Source organism: Tiliqua scincoides, chromosome 2 (assembly GCF_035046505.1).
Source record: "Tiliqua scincoides isolate rTilSci1 chromosome 2, rTilSci1.hap2, whole genome shotgun sequence".
NCBI classification, from domain to species: Eukaryota; Metazoa; Chordata; class Lepidosauria; order Squamata; family Scincidae; genus Tiliqua; species Tiliqua scincoides.
In genome coordinates, this window is record NC_089822.1 from 189,646,625 (window position 1) to 189,666,323 (window position 19,699).

A 19,699-nucleotide genomic window follows, 5' to 3' on the forward strand; every position below is an offset into this window, starting at 1 on the left:
TGGAACAGTGTCTAGCATGGCTGAAAAGGCCAATCTTTTCAGATAGAACAACACCCAATGAGAATGGACACTAATGGCAATTGATCCCTGTTGGTTTTATGAATGTTGATCACCTATGACAAGAAAACCTCTCTGAGAAGGTATGTTCTCTCTCATGTAAAACTGCAGTTATCTCTTAATAACAAATTTAGTGCTTTTTTGTTAATTTAAAGTTTTACTGTGTTGCTTGCCAACTGGCAACTCCAGACAACCTAGGATCAGTAAACTACATCATTAAAATAAAACAAATAATAATAATAATAACAGGTATTTATATACCGCCTTTCTTGGTCTTTATTCAAGACTTTATTCAAGGCGGTTTACATAGGCAGGCTTTATTAAATCCCTATTAAATAGGGATTTTTACAATTTCAAAGAAGGTTCTTTCTTTCAAGAACGACTACATTCAAGGTGTTTCATTCCAATCTGGCTTCACATTCTGGCCTCCATCCTCCCACGCTCAGAGCAGATGGAATTGCTCGGCTTCAGCTTGTCAGCTGCTCCAAGGTCGCACGGTGCTGGTGGCCTCGAACTGGCGACCTTGTGGATGTTATCTTCAGGCAGACGAAGGCTCTACCCTCTAGACCAGACCTCCTGCCCAAATCAATAATAATGCAAACAAAAAATAGCTGAGTCAATTCAAATTCACAAAAGAACACCCACAGTAGTACCAGCCAACCATCGCCCATTCACTAAGGAACAAAAAAGTTGGGTAAAAAAAGGATAACATAGGGACCAGCCAAGCCACTACCAAGAAGACACTGATCCTTCTGGATGCCTGATGTGTGTCAGAGGGCAAAACACCAGGAGCAAGTCCTCAGAGGATGACTGGATTGCTCCTTGTCACCAAGGCTTCCAGGTGAAGTTTGAATCAAGGAGCATCTCTGGATTGGGAACCTGCTCTTAAAGGGGCAGAGCAACCCTGTGTAAAGGATAGGGAATCCTCATCTCCCAGAGCAATAGCACACCCAATTAATGGCACAACCATTTTGTCTTTTAAATATGGGATTTGTGATTAATATTTTCTCATCCACTTAATGTAAATAATACATTCAGTAATTTTACTTGCCATGCATATTACCATGGCATAATTATTGTGAAAAATTAGTTCCACCGTCAAATGCCTATGAGAAAGTAATACATTTGTTTAAATAGGTGGGTCATGTAAAGTTTGTAACACACAAGCATTCCTGAACTGTAGGAGGTGCTGGAAATCAAAACACGGATGTGCAATCTCATTTATTCAAAAGGCAAACTTTTTTGGCACTCTGTGTGCAAAATGTATCTCCACAGTAGCATGAATTTGTTTTTCTGTAGCATTGATTTTGAAAGCTGCTTTGTTTCAGGTCCTGCAGTCGATGTCTGCTATGCAAGTCCAATACAGTTTAAAAGTAAATATCTGAGGAATGATAGTTGCCTTCCTCTAATATTTTCCAAGGGTTGATTCATTTCTGTGGGTGGAGAAAGTACAGAGTCAATCCCCAAACAAGAGGCAAACTAGACTTTGTACCATTATGGGAAAGCTTTTCTCCCAATTCTCCTTTTAACCCGGATTTTTTTACTTCCTTCAACCCCCAACACTGACTGAATTCATTGCTTGACTGGCAGAGCAAGACACAAAGTATGCTTTGAAATTGCTTCCCAGTTCATCTCTGTAATTAATCAGTAGAATGCTCTGAGCTCAGAAGTCCAGTCAGCATCTCTTGAAGATTTACTGTGTCACATTCAGAGTGCTATTCATGTCTCTGAAAAGAACAATGGGGATTTTTTCCCCCTTGCACACGCTGCACAGACTTCCTTCAACCCTGCTAACACAAAGCAAGCAGTAGAGGTCACTATAGCTGGCAGAACTTTCTTATTTGTCCCACCCTCTTTAGTGTTATAAATTGCCGATCATGCAATGCAAGTAGCGAGATCGGGTTTGTTTGCCACGGCCTGAACATGCTGTAGGGAATTGGGGGAGGGAAGGGAGCTGGGTGGGCCTGGGGAGGTACTTAAGGCATCAGCACCTGGCTCGCTTCCTCTTTTACATGTGGCACAATACTGACACCCACCTGCCTGCTTCTGTTGCAGTCTGAGTTTTACTGGTCGCCTATTGGGGCCAAATAGAAATTTTTTGCTGCCCACCAGGATTGGCAGGCGGCAGGCAGTTTTTTCACCTAACCCAGACTGTCAAGGGTTGGGGGGAGGTATTTTCTTCAGTTCAACTAACATAGTCACTTTATCTAGCAGGTGGTGCAGGTTAGAAGACATGCGTATGGCCTTTAGTGTACACTTTGGGCAGGGCAGAACCCACTTCCGGCCCTCAGGGGCCCAGCGGCACAAGCGTCTGGACAGGGGGCCCTGGCCGGGACTGTGGGATCTGCCTCAAAGGCTCAGGTGCTTGAGGTAGCATTGCCCGGTCCAGCTGCCTCACCCCTTCATGGGGTTGAAAGGGATAAGCTGTGCCACTTGAAAAGGGACAGGGCTTTGAGTCTGGTGCATACCCGGTCTGGTGGGCCAGATGGGATTCTGGTGCCTCTTGATGTTCCAGCCTCCACACTGCAGGTTCTTTGCTGTTACAACAGTTGCAGGTCTCTGTCGCTCCTTCTGTATTGTCTAATACTTGTTATAATAGTGGCCCTTTCTCCCATGTCTCGAGTGTTCATTGGGTGGTGCACAAACAAAGACACTTTCTGTTTCTGCAAAAGAGCCCACTGTATAACACAGAGGTGTCATTCTTCCGGAGAAATATATTGTGGTTTGCAGATGACTGTTTTCAGGTAACCTAAAGGGAAACAGGAGATTTTTGAATATGATTATCAGAAAACGTCTTCTTTCTTCTTTACTGGGAAAACTGAACATGTAGGGGAAATGGAGTCAAATCTTTGGGAAATGGCAGGGGTCATGATAACAACAATAGCCTGAGAAGTTTGCCATAATACACACACGCACCCATGCACACACACACACTGTACCAAGGGAGAATATTAGAGTCCTGCTGGATCAGTCCAGGTCCAGCTTCCTGTTTCCCACCATGGCCAACTAGATGGAAAACCCATAAGCATGACATGAGAGGAATAATTCTCTTGTTGCTTCACAGCAGTGGATACGCCAAAGAACTTGGATGTTTCATAGTCACTGATAGATCTGTCTTCCATGAATCCAACTAATCCTCAGACCCCAGCCCTGCCTGAGATCTGTTACCACATGTGTTCTGGGGCACCAGTATTAACATGCACATGCTAAGGAAAAGACCCATGTCGGGAATCATGACTTTTGACGATGTGGCCCAATGTCTCATACCCATCAGAGAGCTTGCCTGGCTGGTCCAACCTTCAAAGCTTCAGAAATTCCTGGAGGCATCCAGGAATCCCCAATGTGCCTTTGAGGATCCAGTATGGATCTGACACCCAAAAAAAGTGAAGCTCAGTCTGAAATAAAGTGCAAAATGAATACAATTATCGAAGGGTTGAATTTACAGTAATTGGGAGGAGAAGAGGGCATGTAGAATTGACACCGGTATAGTTATTGTTTGTGACATCATTCAGTAAGCTTAACAGAAAAGAGAAGGGAAAGAAGGAATTGCTGGGAATCAATGAAGAGACATTCACTCGTTGACGTATGCAAGGTTCAATTTTTCCCAGCATACCCTGCGTTCACATGGACAAAAGTAAGTCTAGAACAAGCAAGGAATAGAAACATTCTAGCATGAGGCCAGCAAAGTTTTCAGAACAATCCAAAGCATTCACAATGGTCAATTTTTCTTCCTATTCAAAGACTCCCCAGTGACTGAGAGATACCTTCAGGCTGGTCAAGGGTTGGCGTTCCTGTGACTGAATATAGTTTGTCAGTTGGTGGATCCACTATATTAATTGGATTAGGGAAAGAGATGTGCTTATCCCAGCAAAAAAAAACACCAACATATTTGCATTGGAGGCAAGAATTCTTCTTTCACCCAAAGTTCCTTGGTTTAGGCACTCCTGGCTTCCAGGTTTGACTAGACTCTAGCCAAGCGGCAGGCCCAAGTATAGGGATCATTTCTCATGTCAGTATTTGGATGCTGGGTGATAGCCTATTGTTTGTGTGACATGATGCAGCCATGCCACTGCAGCTACATCTGAAGGGGTCTTTTTCAGAGCAATTCCGTGCACATTTTTGGTTATGACAATGCACTAATCCAAAGGGCAAAACCACCTCACCAACATTATCTCAGCTGAAAGGTAAATGAAATGCCTTAAAGTATCTCGTCTCCACTGCACAGGTAATGCAGCCAGCCCCTCTGTAATTGGATTCACTTCATGGCAGCACAGATAGCATGGAAATGTTGTTAGTATTTACCTTTGACTTATCAGCTAATGCATATTAATAGAGGCACTGACTGAACTCATCCTGATTTTTTTTTCCTTTCTCCTCCAGGCCTTATTTTATTATCAGCACGTTTCACTGACTCTGCTTTAGTAAACGTCCTTCTGATGCTTCGAGAAAATGTTATATATATCAACTCTCACTCTGTCAATTTTCATTTCAGGGATTTATTAAATGGTGTCTACCAATAGCCAGCTTGTGATAGGATTACGGCTTTCTAGTTTACCTGTCATTTTGGGGTAATTGCCTGATGCAGTAAGAGACAACAATCCTGTGATAAACTGATCCTGTGATAACTTTACTTCAGGATATCTTACATTATCACTTGAATATCACAGAGACTGAAAACCAGCTGGAGTGAGGAATGTTGTTGCTCAAAAATGCAAAAATAAAAAGAAATGGCACATTGGTTGTGCTCACTTTCCTTCTTCTTTTCTTATTTATATTTGGGTTGGCAATGGAAAACAATAGAGGGGCACGGGCTGCATACAGATAATACATTCCTCTACTAAAACCAGAGGTGTAATGAAATGTTGTATTGTATTTCAAGATAGTCGGTGCACTTTATTCTTTTCACCTGGCTTTGATTTGGATTAGAGAGGGGAAAAGGATGGAGCTAAATGTGTTGCACCCTCTTGGTCCGCTTTAGCAGATCAGTGAGCAATCTGAAAGCTCTTTTTAAAAAGGCTAAAATAATTTTATCTAAGTGTGTTATTGAAATGCCAGTTTCCATTACCAGCAGCAGTCCTGCTCAGGGAAATTGTGAAGGAAATTTTACCATGTAATAGCCCAGGTGTTCCAGCTTCTTAAATTTTCGTTTTCAATTGCATTCAGCTTGGATAGCTGCAAATCTTCAGTAGTACATCTGAATTTTATCTTTTGGGTGAAGTTTCTGAAATTAAATATATCTGTCATATTAGTGGCATTATCAAAATTAGAACCAACTTTATTTCACCATTAAAAAAGAAAAAGACCTGGAAACTCCCCCCTCCCCCGTTGCAATCTGTAGAGAAAGGCAACACCATTTTGAGAATACAGTCAGCCCATGTCTTATGTGAGGGTTACGTTCCAAGGTCAGAGCATAAAGCCAAAATCATATATAGTGGAAACTCCTTTAAACCCAACAAACATGTACTGCCTCTTTAAGAGCTAAAACACAAGCGATACACTGCAACTGAGAGAACAGCAGCTTCATTTTCCCATTTCATGCTCACTCCGGGGCATATATGGAGTAAATGGAATGGCAGGCAGAGTCGCCTGCATTGTTTAAATTGTAGTATTTTTTCTTTGCCTTTTTGGGGGAGCCAAGCACATATGCTTGAATTTGTGCAAGATTGTTGCTCATAAGATAACGGAGGACTTATTAGAGACCACAATGCAGGCGTGCCCCTGTATTTGTGAGAGATCTGTTCCATGGACCCCCCCCCCCCCGCAGATAAGGGAGATGCCTGTTTCAATGGTGGCCCCCACACGTGCTGCACACACATTAATTTTGCCCAGCCCACAGGTGTACACATTTGGTCCCTGTTGTATATATGCAACGTTGGGCAGAAATGGCTTAACATAGTTAAAAAAACTTACCGGGGGCAAAGTATACCTTACTTTAACAGATCACTTAAGCTTTAACAGCATTTAAGCTTACAGCGTAATGAAATCAAGCTGCTGGCAGCCTGAATACTTGATTAAGCTAGCTCTAATGCAAAACAGGAGACAGAAGTTAACTGCTGTTAATAGTTTAATCAAGTATTCAGGCTGCCAGCAGCCTGATTTTGTCATGCTGTAAGCTTAAATGTTTACAGTGATCTTTTAAAGCAAGATATACTTCACCCCCAGTACGTTTTTTACGATGCAAATGTTTGTGGGGGAAACCCCAAATCTGCAGATAACACAGGCCTACAAAATTGAGGTTCAGAAAAGTTTTTCCCAAATTTTATGGTGGTTTGATATGAATTTGGGATGCCAATTCCAAAAATGGCATCCGTTTTGCCCTATCATGTCTAGTTTTGGAGATATAGTATAGCCTCATTAGTGAATGGTTCAAGCAGCTTCCTCATGAGGAACCCATGGTGTAGAATTGGTGTAACGTTTAAGGAAGCAAAATGTGTGTTGGCCTGTGTAATTAGAACAGCAGATACAAAATCTGCTGTCACGGAGACTCACCTGTATTTGAACTGATACCCCTAAAGGTTTTCTTTTTTGTCCCTACAAAAAACAAATGCCTGCATGTCACAGATAGGGAAATACCACCATCTGGATATCTGCCTTCTGACCCAGCCATATCTATTTGAAAGCTTTGCATGCTTTCTGTGGAGGAACACGTGGAATGTCAACCAAAGTCTCTAGTATCAGGACACCTCCGTTTTCACCATTCTTTTACAGCTTCTTAATTCAATTATCTAAGCAAAGTGGCTTAACTCCCCATCTCACCTTTCCCTTCTCCAAAAGGCTCCTTTGTGAAATCCAAAATGACCTCTCACTTTTACATTATAACCAACTCCTTCTTCCCCTTTCATTCACCTTTCAATGCACTGTTCACAACCACCAATTTCCTTACCTCACTTATCTCACTTGTATCAAAATTAAAAGTCAAAAAGATGTGCTTTGGAGAATATTTACCTCCAGCCATTCCAGTACGAAGACCGTAGCCATCCTATTCAGTCATAATGATTATGAATATCTCACCCTGGTGTAAGTTGGATGACTATGATGTTGGTACAAATGGGATGTGTGGCCATGTATCAGGTACAGGTAACTAACGTGTTGGTATTGTTGCAGGTTCTTAGGACAGGTACAATCATATTATATCCCCTAGTTTTTTCATCATCAGCCAAAAAATTATGATGATGGAAATACAGTCTCAATGTTTTGCAGTATAGGAATTATATTAATACAATGTAATACAATACTAAAAACATACAGTGCAATAAAGTATATTTCTTTCCCCAAGTAAAGTTCTGTAGTGCAGGTTAATACTTTATCACTTTCACCTTTTAAATATTTAACTGAAAAGATTCTTCATATTTCAAATGAATTTATTCCCAGTCGGCACTCAAAGTCTTTTTATGATACATGTGGAATCAAAAGCCTGAGATGTATGATGTAAAGAGAACGATCACACACTGTTAATTAAGGCCAGATTTTGAAGAGGTGCTGAATATATCTTCTGCACTATTTCAGTGGGAGCTGAAGGTTCTCTGGACATTGACACCAAGTTGGCTGGAAACGGAAGTTCAATTTATATTAATGAGGAAAATTGTCCTTTGTGCAGTACATCAAGATGATAATCTGTAAATTTGTGGAGCATACAAATCTGAGGGCTGTCAAAATAGTTGTCTGTCTTCCCAGAGGTACAGACTAGAAAATGGAAAAAGCTTATTGATAGAGATTGGATCCTTTTTACCTACTGTGGCTACATGCCATATCTCCTTTTAGTCCTTTTAATTTTCCTAATGTTACTGATAGTAATCTGTGTGATTACACTAGGACAGGCTCCACGTGAATGTCTGACGCTGAAGCCATATCCCCACACTGCAAATGTACTGTTCTCTGTTTTTATATTATTGTCAACCCCTACTGTCTGATGGAATCAAACACTGATGTCAGTCTTGTTCTTCCCCACTCTCTTTGCTGCTACCGCTGCTACATCCTTCTCCATCACCTCTTGCATTTGGGAACAAACTAAAAGGGGCCATCTATTCAGCTGATTTTTTTGGTCCTTTGAGAAGGCTGTGTGTTCTTGACTGATGTGGTGTGTGTGTGTTGGTGCTCCCAATATAGGGAAAAAAACATTGTGTGCTAAAGGTTATATAGCAAAAACATAAAACCAAACTAAGCTCAGGCATCTCCCCATAAATAACACTTTATGATGATGAGCAGATAGACGGTTTTTCATCTGGATATATTGTGCCTTTGTTATTGAAAAAGTTTCTATCTTCCACACTCACAGTGGCCACCATTTCTTTGTAATACAGACTTTCATTTTTAGCACCCTGTGGATCACATCCTTGCACATTATAAAAGCATAAGTTGATAGTTGTGTTTGGAGTGTTCTCCTTTTTAGGTTGCAGTTCATAACAGTAGTCAGAGTGATGCTGATTGGTGGTGCCATTGGTCAGATATACTTAGGGTGCAATCCTAACCCCTTATGTCAGTGCTTTCCAGCACTGACATAAGGGTAATGCAGCTCTGAGGTCAGGGAACAAACATTCCCTTACTTTTTTTATTTAATTTTTTAAATATTTTTCAAAAACAAATATAAACAAACACACAACACACACAAAAAAACAAAAAAACAACACGTACACAAAAGAGGGTGCAGGAAATCATATATCATATATCGCTAAAACTAATAAATCATTACATATCTTAATCAATTTCCTTTTCTAAATTTACCTCTTAATATCATTTTTCATTCATCATTCATCTATCATATCATATCAAATTATATATGTAATACAACCATCTAAATGCCCTATCATATATTTCTAAAACTTCATTTTCAACCAAGCATAAAAAGGTTTCCATTGCTCAATTTGTGTCGGTTTTTGTTGGTGACCCAAAATTTCTGGAAGTCTGTCCATTTCCACCACATTCATTATTTTCTCTTTCTCCTTCCTCACTCTCCATGGAACATATCTCAAAATTTTAACTTTATTGTCATCCGCTATCCATTCTTTTTCCTGTGAGGCCTTCAGTAATGTATCTCTGCAAAAGGTTCTGATGAATTTCACATACGTTTCTCTTGGTAATTCGTGTTTTCTCAGATAAAAAGTGCTCACTCTTCTCACTGGATCCAGTTCTTTAAATATCTCCTCCATCGATATATCAATCCCTTCTAATATTAATCTGGCAATCTGTCGTGACATATCTTCTCCTTTCTCTTCTGGAATATTTTGTATCCTCACCCTTTGGACTTTCGCTGATTTCGCCGCCATCTTTGTTAATGTTCTTTAAGACCACTAGATGTCCTCAGTGTATTATCTTCCTTGCTCCACTTATAAACACAAATCCAGATCTTGCAATGTCTTTTTAAATCCACTAGATGTCACTGGTACACTGTTCTTAGTCTTATTTTTGTCTCTTATCTTCTATGTTTATACTTGTAACCTTGGCAACTGCATTCCTCAATCCTCAAGAATGTGAAAACATCCAGCCACACTCCCAAACGATAGTAGCAAACCAAGGCAGTAAACACTCCAATGCACAAACTTTATCCAAGGACAGTTAATTTATAATCCACCAAAATTCAAAGTTGTAAAGTTGTAATTATATTTTCAGATAACCATAACAAGCTTGGTAAATCTCTTCTACTTCTTCTCACACCAATAAACAGCTGGGGGAAAATCTCCCCCCTCCTCTTCTTCTCACAACAAAAAAGAACCAAATCAGGCAATCAAATTACTAAATTCGTGCCAGGCAAACGGAATAACACTTACTTAAGTCTTTCAATAATAATAATAATAACAACAACAACAACAACAACAACAACAACAACAACAACAGGTATTTATATACCGCCTTTCTTGGTCTTTATTCAAGACTTTATTCAAGGCAGTTTACATAGGCAGGCTTATTTAAATCCCTTATTAAATAGGGATTTTTACAATTGAAAGAAGGTTCTTTCTTTCAAGAACCACTACATTCAGGTGTTTCATTCCGATCTGGCTTCACATTCTGGCCTCCATCCTCCCACGCTCAGAGCAGATGGAATAGCTTGGCTTCAGCTTGTCAGCTGCTTCAAGGTCGCACGGTGCTGGTGGCCTCGAACTGGTGACCTTGTGGATGTTATCTTCAGGCAGACGGAGGCTCTACCCTCTAGACCAGATCTGCTGCCAACGTCTTTCCCTGCAGGGGCCTTCAGCTTGATTCAAAATGAATTCTTCACCATTGCTGCCAAGACGGCGGAATCTCTTGGGAGAGCCCCCTGGCTGGGCTTTATCTCCTCACAAACAATCCTCGGATCTCCTCGGATCCGCAGTTTTTGGGAAAAACTGAGTGCCTTTCAAGAGCCTGAGAAAGGCATGTCTGCTAAGTGCTGGCTGGTCCCTCCCTTCAAACATTCCCTTACTTTGAGGAGGCCTCCGTGAGTGACACCCAACTGCAGAATGCAGCACACGTCCCATTGGCACCACTATGCCAGTGCTGGAAAGCAATGACATAAGGGGTTAGGATTACACCCTTAGTATAGTAACAATCCAAGATAGGGAATGTATCTGCATAGCATATGAAAAAATTGAATCTTGCACAACCATGAAGGTTCATTTTGTTAAAGTGCTCTGAACCTGTTAAGTATATAGCATCCATATAAAGTCTTGTCTGACTTCTGGCCACTCCTATGTGTGCCAGGCTGGATGTGTGTACCCAGACAACACACACTGAATGCAGGTTTTGTTATGTTACTACCAACACCCATCTACTATATACTGGGCAAAACTAGATGCTGTATTGGGTACAATTAGAAATCTGCATGGGCTATGCTTTTCCATGGGTGCCACACAGCTTATGCCCAAATCCTAACCTGCTTTCCAGCACTGGCATAGCAATGCCAGTGGGACATGTGCTACATCCTGCAGTTGGGCTGCAGTCAAGGAGGGCTTCTCAAAGTAAGGGAATGTTTGTTCCCTTACCTTGGAGCTGTGTTGCCCTTAAGTTGGTGCTGGAAAGTGGGTTAGGTTTGTGTCCATAATTGGTTAAGTCTGTGTCAGTCTCTTGCCATGCATGAGCACACAATGAGGGAAAGAGGAGTTATAACCAGGCCTGACAATTTGGAACAGAGCAGGAAAGAAACCTGCATGACAGCTATCGGTAGCAGCTAGCTTCAGAGAGTCTTGACTGAATGTTGCATTCTGTGATGTGTAATTTATTATTTCTTTCAGCAAAGACAATTGTGCAGCCAGGAAATGAGTGTATGGATTGTAATATTGGCAGCAGTTTGAGTTAGCAGCAGGACCTCAATCACAGCTTTTGTGGGTGGTTTGGGAGATGTTCTCACTTATCTCAGGTTTTATGTGCATTCAGAATATGTTTTGAAAATAGAATGCTGAATAATATTTACCTGTTAACCACACTGCCTTAGTAAGTATCCAAGTTCTCTGAGTGTCAGAGAGTGGAGAGTGGGCCACAATGCACCATGTAAGCGGCCCCTCCTACTCACGTCAGAGCCATTCTGGGCAGTGATGGCAATGCCCAGGTACTCGCCAAACCAAAGGGCATCTCTGAACCAAGCAGCATCTCCTGCACATTGCCTAGGATGGCTCCAGTGGCGAGTGTGAAGGTCTTCTTACGTGGCGCATTGCGGCACCTGTTGTATTTACATTTTGCCTCACTCTAGCTATGAAACTGGATTGCTTGAACACTTCAGCTCTCCCAGTTTTTGTCATCCCATGTAGGAATGTTGACACACCAAACAGGTTGCTGGAGCACAGTATGTGAGGGCCTAAATCCTTTACAAATGACAAGGCATATGTTGCTGGCTGTTTAATTAGACCTTTTCTGTGTTGCTTTTTGGAGATTTGCCTTAGGAGTTTTAGTTATTTCTGTGAGATGAGCTGCCATTTCATCCTTGCCTCAGGGCCTTCATAGACTGTCATGTTGTTTGATGCTGTCACTTTGCATTTCATTAACTGTCCTGCTCTAATGTTCACTGCTCTCAAATTGTTAGCTCCAACCTCTCCTTCAGTGTTCGTATCCCTTTGGCAATATCAGTAGGCCTTTTCAAGACTGACTGTATCCAGCCATGTGCTTTGGATTACTAATCCCTCAATAGCATTTCTGCAGTTCTGCACCACAGAGGCTGGTTGTTCTGTTCCAAGTTTGCTGCCTCCTGCAGATAAAACCTTAAATTGAGTACCTGTCAGCAAAAGAAAAGCGAGAAGAATTAATCTTATGTTGGTGGTGATAGCTAACACTCTCAACACAGTGTGGAAATGGTTGGTTGGCAACCTTCAGTCTCGAAACACTATGGTATAAGCCTACAGCACCCGGTATTCCCAGGAGGCCTCCCATCCAAGTACTAACCAGGCCTGACCCTGCTTAGTTTCCAAGATCAGATGAGATCAGGCATGTGCAGGGTAACAGTTGCTGCAGTGTGCAGTGCAGTGTGGAAATATGTCCACAGAAATTATCTCTGTTCAGTTCCAGTAGGAAAAGGCCTAAACTAGGCTGCAATACTTATCAGCTTTTCCAAAACTTATTGATAGCTTCTTCCTGTATGAATGCTTAGCAGGTGTGTATTGCGAGAATCTTTTATTTTGTTCTGCACCGTATATTTGTCAGGAAAGGGGAGAAAAGAGACTAGGAGTTCAATGCACCACAGCTGGAGCTGGAATTCTAACAGATCTGTACATTGGCATAAGTGAAGGTACAAAGTTGGCCTTAAACACAAACATTCTTTCAAACACAAACATTCTTCACATTTTTCAAAGAATGTTCTGCATCTTGTGAGTTTCCAAAAGTGAGCCACAATTTTATATATCCAACATTCAAATAAAATATTATTCATGGGCTACTGATCTAAAACTTTGCCTCAGCTTTTTTTATGCAACTGCATTGAGCAGAAATGTAAATACCACAATCCCCAGAAAAAAATGGAACACTATAGTCTTATGTCACACTGGCCATGACCTATCTGAAGGTTTGTCTCTTTCCATATGAATCTCCACAGGTATTATGATCTACTGGAGAGGCACTCCTCTGTGTTCCACCAATGTCTGAATTATGATTGGCTGGAACACAACAGATAGCACTCTCGGTGGCCACACCCACATTATGGAACTCCCTCCCAAAGGAAGTCTTCTCACGCTGATGGCTTCCAACATGGGAACAAAATATTCAGTTCTGTAAGGCCTTGTATCACCATTGGGTTAATTCAGCGGTTTTCAAACTTTCCAGGAGAGTTTGAACCACAGTTAAGTAATTGAGGGGGCAGGGGGAGAGGTAGCAATGTTATCCCCAGGATAGGGTCGCTAAGGGATAGGGCTGCAGGGAAAGGGATGTACTCACCAGTCCCTGCAGCAACCTTCTGCAGGGCTCCCGCAGCTTCAAAAGTGAAAGTGGAGCGATTGTGCTTCGCTTCCGCAAAACCAGAAGTGGAGCCTGATTGCTGCGGTTTCACTTTTTAAGACCTGGGGAGCCCTGCAGAAGGTCACGCAGGATTCCCTGCACCTCCGACAGGCTGCTGCAATGACTTTTGAGTACATCCCAGTCTCTGCAGCCCCCTTAGCGATGCATTCATAGAGATTGCATCGCTGCCTCCCCCCTGCCCCTTAAAGGGAAAGTGGCCAGGGCTTTCTGGCTGGGGTGTTGTGAATGCTCCAGTTTGAAAAGCCTTGGGTTAATTAATATATTGAGGTCTGTTTCCTTAACAGGCTTTTTAGCTGTATCAATTTTTCTGTCAGCTGTTTTCTGTGATCATGTCAACTGCTTTGTGTGTGCTGTGTGTTTTACAGTAGGGTCATTTTATTGTTTTAAATGGTGTTAGCTGCCTTGACCTTCACTGGATTAAAAAGAGGACTAAACATTTACAACAAATGAATGATCTGCTGGTTCTACGGTGAAAGTGGAATTCTGCGCATGGTTCGCTTCACTGTTTTCTTCAGTGAGCGAGACTACACTTGTTATGTGCAAAGAGAATCTAAGTTTCAATTAACATTGTACACTTTAACAGATATGTTCTGATTGGAACGTACAGATAATGTGCATGATCGTGGTCTTGTGTCGTATTAAGGATGCAATAGAAAAAATAGGCAAGCCCCACTATCAACAAACATGCGGGCCGTGCATCAGGTGGGCTATGCACTTCCCAATTTCTTGGGAAGTGCCCTTCACATGACTACACTTAGAAAGCACTTAAGAACGGTGCATTTTAGGAGTTGTGCAGCAGCGCAATCACTTTCTCAAGATACTTTGATTTTTGTTTGGTTGTAATAAAAAGGTTGGGTCAACAGAAATGTTGGTGGAAATAGCTTGGCAAACAACGCTAATGCCGATGGGGGAGTGGAGAACTAGTAAAGTGTTATTGGTAGTTTTGTCACTGAGTTTTTCCAGTGTTGCATTAGTTCATGTAATAAGCAGTCTTATTTTGATTGAACTATACAACCTGGCTACAAAAGATTCTGTAGATCTATACTATGTCTTGACTTGTTTGTGGCCTTGGGAGTTGGAGAACTTAGGTAAGTGTGTGCTAGGCAGGGCAAAGGCAACAGTATGATCCCCAGGATCGTGCCCCTGCTGGGACTGATTGGGGGTTTTCACCTACCTGAGCCAGCTCCTGCCTCCTAGGGATGTGAGGAGCCATGCACAGGCTTCTGCAGGTCTCCTGAAGCCCTTTAAAAAGAAGTCAGAACCCACTTCCTGTTTGCAGTCGAAAAACAGGAAGTGGTTTCTGGTTGTTTTGTTCAGGTAAGTGAAAATTACCTCCAATCAGCCTGGCAGCAGCAGGATCCTGAGGATCCTGCTGCTGCCTTTCCCTTCCCCTGTTCCTTAAGGGGACAGAGGCAGAGTTTCTTGGGCTGGGGTGTTTACACATGCAACTTCAAGACACAGATTATATGCAGGCAGAAGCTGTACTTTTTGAATATATTAAAATATATTTGCATTGATTACTACATGTGAATTATACTTGCAACTTAAGTAGATGAGTTCTTGAATTCTGCAACAGTCAGTGCCACTGGCATGAAGATAATTGAGATAGGGGAAGACTCCCCCTCACCTCATGTGTAAAAAGAACCCCTTTCTTCAAATTTTTAGTCTAAAAATACCTTCACAAAATTAGGCACATTGACTTATTATTACTATTATTTACAAAATGTTGTTCTTTTGGGTCTGAAAAAACATCTACCTTGTAGGAAGATAAATTAATGTGATTACAATGCAAGTCAAGAAAATGAAACAGCCCTTTGGTCAAAATAGCTGCAGTCTTCTGCGTTTTCTTTTGATGGAAAGTATACCCGAGAAGCTTCTCAACCAAAAGCAGCCTCTTCTGAGCAATAGACGAATCACTGCACAATGACTGTGCTTTTGAGGGTATATTATGGCAGTGAAAACCCTTTGCTCCCTAGTTGACAATTCACTAAACGTTACAGACCACAGGTACTGTCGTAATCTTGCCGAGGATGGAAGGGGAAACAAATCATGGAGATTTGTGACTCATTTTAAAAACTACAGGGCATGAAATTGACACTCTTATGAGGAACAAAGAAAGGAATTCCCTCATTAGGTTCTGTATATAAATGCCAAGCCTGTGGCAGTGTGACTATTACAGTATCCTGATGTGTGTTTTATTATGTTTCTTCACTGCAGCATTCTTACATTGCACTTCCACATGGGGGAAAAAAAAATTCTTTTTTTAAGATTAACATTTCTCTTGCCTTCTGTTAGTGCTGTTTTGCTATAGTCAGTGGCATCATTAGGGTTTGTATCACCCGGTGTCGGAGGCAAGTGCATCATCCCCATGATGGACTTCCTCCCATGCAGTGGGTGTGGCAGTGCCCTAGCAGTGGGTGTGGTGATGCACCATTTCCCACCCCACTGATTTTTTGGCTATAACTTTTGATAGAATAGAGCTATTTCTACGGCATTTGTTTCATTACATTTGGCATGAAATTTTGCATCAAATGATTGTATTATTCAAAAATACCAAGATTTTAAAAAATTTGGCCAGTAGTGGTGTCACACCCTCTGTTTCCATCACCCGGAGCGGCCCACACACCCCTAGAGATGCCACTGGCTGCAGTTCTCTTCATCCTGGGTTGACTGACCCAGCAATTGTAGCTGGTGAGAGCAGCTTGTTCTCTCCAGTGAGCACCAGCTTCCTGCCCTGTTGCTCGTAGTGCCTCCTTATAGCGCTGTTTCAGACAGTACTCCACTTCCAAGGAATGGCTTCCCTGCATCATTGAAGTAATACTGAAGTTGCCTTGTTTTTTATATGTGCAACATGTTGCCAGAGGAATAATGATTTAAAAAGCTTAAGTGAAAAATATATTGAAACAGCATTTCAAAAAATGTATTGAAAACCTCAAGAGACATGTTTTACAGGGAACATGTCTACTTTGTGACCACAAACAAGAAAAGTCCTTGAAATGGGTTGAATGTATTGAGGCCAATGGAACTGTTGACACTCGGCAAGCAAACAATAGCACAAATGGTTTTGGCATAAATGTTCGTATTGTTGGTTCTAAAGTGATGCTTTAAATGTCTCATTCAAGTTATCCCTTGAAATGCTGATTTTGAAGTGGTATAATGCAGTACTAAAGTAAATGACTGTAGACGAAATCGGTGCCATACTCCTCTGAATTAGGTTGCAGGTCTGCCTACAATGATTTCTTGTGAGCAATTTTTAATAAACAAGGATGAGCTACAACATATGGAGCTCCCAACATATTTTATTTTTAATTCAAAACATAGCCATGGGTCTCACTGATTTGGATATAGCTTGTTGCACAGGAGGAATGTTTTGCCCCTCTTCCTGCCCCATCTGGTTCCAATACAACTTGAACTCCTGCATGAAGAAAAAATTAGATTGGGAGGTTCCAGTGTAACATGTAGTTTGGTTCTTTTCCCCTTACCTCCAGGTAAGGCACCCTTTTCCCTATGGGTCTCCTTGGACTTGCGCCACCTCCTGAGGTGGCACAAGTCCAAGGAGAGCGGAGCAGGTTGAAGCCACTCCAGACTCCCCAGGAACGAGCATGGGGATCCAGCATAAGTGCTGGATCCCAGCCCCGTCTCCTGGTCCCTGCCCGCCCACTCCTGGGGCCACCCACCATCCGCCTCCCCCCGCCCAGGAACACTTCCCTTCTGCCTCCTCACTGCCTCCTTCCCTCCCACCCCAGAGGCTTGTGTCGGTCCAGCTGGGCCGACACAAGCCTCGCTGAGGAAGCTGGCACGGAGGCTTGTGTCAACCTCCGCAGGCCGGCGCACCCCTGTGCACCGACCCAGCTTCCTCCCAATGAGGCACAAATGTGCTTCAGGATTGTGCCCTAAGGCACCCCACTGAAATGAATGAATTTAGGTAAACTTAATTCTAAATAGGGTTGGATTATAGATCTGCTACTACAATCCAGGGAGAGTCTGAGATTCCTTTATTCATGTGGATTTCTAAACTGTGCTCTATTTCCATATAAAAGAAACATGATTGGTCTTTGAAATTGCCCCTCTCATTTTTGCAGTTGGTGTTCTTAGTGAAGACTAAAATTAACATAATATGGAAACAAGTATTTAATTGTTGAAAAAGGAAATAAAATGCTTTCACACATTTCCTTGGTAACAGGCAGAAAGCTGTGATGAATGGTCATGAATCTGAGCTCTGCAGAGTTTCAGCTGTTTGGTATAATTTCTTTATCAGTAATTGGTTACAGTAACTTGTCATTTAGATGTGGTTGTACATTGGAGGTTTACTTACTGGTAAGGATCAAAACAAGGGGCAGCACTGCTAAAATATGCAAAGCAAGATGAGAAGCAGAATTCAGGTTCTCAGAACATAGAATAGGTTTTCTGGTGTAATAACCTAATATTCTTTCCCCCACTTATGTTTCTTTCCTAAATTCTCAATCCAACATGTTTCCTGATGTGCATTTTTGTTTATTTTTATTAATGCATGAAACATAATGTGTATTTGCACATGTGTGTGGCACTGGTTGTCTGCCAGGTGAGCCCAACAGGAACAGGACTTGGAAGCAGGACTCGTGGCAAGAGGTCTCAGATCCACAGGCCAAGAGGAATGCTACACAATCATCAGAGCAGTTACCCTTCCCCAAATTAGGCTGAAGGAGCCTATCCTTGGAAAAGTTCTATGAGCTGCCACATCTTACTTGCACAGCACATTTCATCCTTTGAACAAAAGCCACCTTCTAGGACAGCAGTTTCCAAGCGTATCATGGTCATGGTGCCCTTCTTTCACTACGACCTGGCTCTCCCAGGTACCATCATCTTGGATCACGTGAGATCTCATGTAATCCAAGATGAAGCACCTGGGAGAGGCCCCTGGGGACATCCCACGTGCCCCTGTGAGTTTGTCCTCAGTGCTCTCAGGTGTGTTTAAAGCACACCTAGTATCAAACATCAGTTCCCAAAGCAGTTTGTTAACCACACATTAAGATTTAATGGACAAAGGATCACTAGGATCACTGTCGACACCAGGGGTCTAATCAGTAGCCTTTTCAGTCAATGATCACAATCATAGTCTTGATCAGGGGTGCCAAACTCATTTCATACAGAGGGCCAAAGTTGCCATTCTTGGTGCCTGCTGAGAGTCTGAAGTGACATCATTAAGCAGAAAGTGAAATCGTTAAGCAGATGATGGCCAGAAATGAACACTCTGTTCTCACATACAAACTCATTAGCTGCAAATGGCAGAAGATGAAATGTGCAACTCTTGTTCATATTTTCAAAAAATGAGAGAGCTGAACTGGGAGAACCCAGTTATAATGGGGGCTGGATAAATGGTTCCAGGGGCTGCATTTGGCCCAAGTGCCTTATGTTTGACTCCCCTGGTCTAGATCAGGGGTCTCCAAACCCTGGCCCGGGGGCCAGGTGCGGCCCATGACAAGCCTCTATCTGGCCTGTGGCAAGTCTCTGGACGCCTGCAAGCCTCTGGCCCACTCAACTGAATGTGACCAGAGCTGTGCTCCAGTTGTGTCTGGAGGGTGTTCTGAGGGCCGGGGAGGCCATGCACCTCCCCTCAGAATGCCTTCTAAAAGCCTAAAAACATAACTTCCTGGTTTCCCTAAAAAACCAGAAGTGATGTTTTGGGGCCATCTGAAGGCCTTTGGCTTTCTAATGTATTTGTTTAAATTTTGTATTTAAAATTTATTTATTTTTCCAACCCTCAACACCATGCCAGATATATGATGTGGCCTTCTGGCCTAAAAGTTTAGAGACCCCTGGTCTAAATAGATTGTTTCTGCCCTTAACTGCATGTTGATGCAACCTTGGATTACCCTGTACTCTTACCAAGAAATTGGCTGGGCACAACTGTTCTTGTATTCTTACCCTTTTGGCTGCAATCCTGTACTCACTTTCCAGGGAGTAAGCCTCACTGAACAGAATGGAACTTACTTCTGAGTAGACATGCCTAGGATTGTGCTATTTGTTACTCTTTTCATTCGCTGTGTAACAAAATTTGAACAATTTCATGTTTATCAAAGTATTTTTCTTTATTAGTTTGTTTGTGAGGATTTCAAAAACTCCACTATTTTAAACTAAGCATCAATAGTTTAGCCACAATCTGCACTATGCAGTTATATCATACAACATGTATTATAATGCATTAGGAATAGGATAGATCAGCTGTTCCCAAATAGGTGGGTCATGACCTTTA

General features: G+C 42.1%; 1 protein-coding gene and 1 pseudogene across 1 annotated transcript in view; one reads left to right on the plus strand and one right to left on the minus strand.

Moving 5' to 3' along the window:
* Positions 1 to 19,699, plus strand: part of SPOCK1 (SPARC (osteonectin), cwcv and kazal like domains proteoglycan 1) — a 541,227-nt gene that overhangs the window by 266,572 nt on the left and 254,956 nt on the right. The gene's annotated exons all lie outside the window — the stretch shown is intronic.
* Positions 12,354 to 12,473, minus strand: LOC136643348 (5S ribosomal RNA; annotated as a pseudogene).